The 2101-nt window shown below is 44.0% G+C and overlaps 1 protein-coding gene across 1 annotated transcript in view; it reads left to right on the top strand.

Moving 5' to 3' along the window:
• RAB11A (RAB11A, member RAS oncogene family) overlaps positions 1–2101 on the top strand; it is a 23354-nt gene that overhangs the window by 571 nt on the left and 20682 nt on the right. The gene's annotated exons all lie outside the window — the stretch shown is intronic.

The raw sequence follows: 2101 nt of genomic DNA, 5'->3' as shown, positions 1-2101 counted from the left end.
GCGCTTGCGGCGACGGGGTGGGGGCCGCATCTCGGGGGGTGGGGCCCCTCTGCTTACCTGCACCCCTAGTGCAAGTCTCCCCTGCCTCCTACTGCACTCTCCGGGCTGTCTGGCTGTCTACACACACACCCACAGTGCATCTTTGGACGTATATACGTGTGGACACACATACATCCACCCAGCCCACGTTTTTATTATACCTATATATTCGCAAGCTTTTGTGAGCTGTGGCTTATTTTACCAGCTACTGTGAAAGGGTGGGTAAAAAGCTGAGTGTAAGGAGAGAAATTAGAATACAAAAGACAAGGTGGGGACAGAGGTGGGGGGAGAAGGGGGAGGGGAAGGGAAGGGGCCAGGTTTGGAGAGATGAGCAAACAACCGTCAGACCGGTAGGAGCAAAGGTAGACTCTCCCTCTGCCTGAAGAAGGAGGCTTGTGCCTGAAGACTTGCAAAGAACAACTTTTCCAGCTATTTAGTAGGGTAGATGTGATCTCTTTTATTAGATCAAAGAACCCTGTCTGTCCAGGCGCAAGGTTGTCACCTGCACTAAGCCAGGCCATGGGATAAGAATAGTTACTCCTGTATAGGCCTTGTAGTGGATACCTCTTGCTTCCAAGCAGGATGATTAAAAACAACTAATGACTCACTTTTTAAGGCAAAAGAGTTATCATGGGCTTGTATCTTACGGCTTCTTTTGAAAGGCTGCTGGTCTGTTCCCAAAGTGCAGGGGCAGCTGTTAAAATGTTAAGATGGGCAAAGACTGGTGGTGATGGTGGACAGGGTCTTGCACAGTTAAATGGTGTGTCCCTGAGCCTGACTAAACTGTTTGGGTCCAGTATTGGTGTGACACATGTATCTCAGTGTAGCAGAGTGTGTTGTATTACTTACCTGGAACTGCCCTTCTGCACTTGCACACCCACTGATCTCACTTCCTGTCTTCTCGCTTTGCACAGCTCCCTGGAGAGCAGGGCTGAACTACCTTGTTGTCCAGGATCTATGCAATTTCTTCTTTTTGAAGTTCAGTTGAAGTAGAGCATTTATTACACTGTGATAGAGTTCAAGTTCCACTTTCCATCATGTAAAAAAATCAGCAGTCTGTTGCAAATGTTTGTCAGAAACGCTGTAAAAGTATGCAGTTGACGATAAGTTTGAGGCTACTTACTGCTTCAGCTAGCATTGAAAAATCAGCAGCTTGAAAAATATTTTAAGACCATTGTTGAGTTAGAAGTAGATTTTCAGGAGACTTATCAACTGCAAGCAGCTATATCTAGAGTATTATTTTATCACCTGTGTAGCAAAGGGGATGTTAGGTAGAGCAAATGCAGTATGGCAAAGGGAGAGTACGGAGTTCTTTGCTCTGTGTGTGTGTTTGTTTTTACCTGTTTGAAACTCAGCAAATGAAAATTGTCATTATTCATTTGGTTCATTTTCATTTGGAAAATGGCTTTCCTTACAGGCTTCCCCCCTCCACCCCTCAAGCCTTTGATAGTGCTAATCCAGATTGAATGTTATTAGTAGATGTTAATTACATTTGAAACAAAGCCAGGGGGCCTGATTTCAACAGTTGTCCCATGTCAGGCTTACAGCCCAAGACACAACATGCTGTATAGATAAAAGCCTTTTCTTGTCATTAAGTTAGGTTTGCTTGTGGTGCATTCCCATCTACACTGGGAAATCATCAACTTTTACAAAATGATGTATATAGTGGACATATGAAAGCATGTCATCTTTACATCTTCTGTTTACATAGGACTGAAGATAGTTGGCTTAAGGTAGCTGTTGGACATAATTTTATGGGCAAATCTGGTTGAAACTGGTGGTTCTTATGGTATGAACCTTATATGCTACAGTTCCAACTTAATTGGAGGACTTATAGCAAAACTCTGACTCTGTTGAAGCACCACGCTAATACCTAGGACATGCAGTTTGCCCCCATGACAATACTGTCCTATGCAGTGGGCTGTAGGAAAGGCAATGATGCCCTAGGGACTTGGAGCCTGAATCCCAAAAAACAGACATGGTCTGTGTAACCTTAGTCGCATCGCAAGTATTTTTCATGAGAAAAGTGAGGTTAAAAAAACATGGTGGCATAACTAATGCA

Source organism: Gavialis gangeticus, unplaced genomic scaffold, assembly GCF_001723915.1.
Source record: "Gavialis gangeticus isolate Ggan-Ray unplaced genomic scaffold, GavGan_comp1, whole genome shotgun sequence".
Taxonomy (NCBI): Eukaryota; Metazoa; Chordata; order Crocodylia; family Gavialidae; genus Gavialis; species Gavialis gangeticus.
The sequence above is the reverse complement of the archived record's forward strand: the minus strand, read 5'-3'. Positions and strand labels throughout refer to the sequence as shown.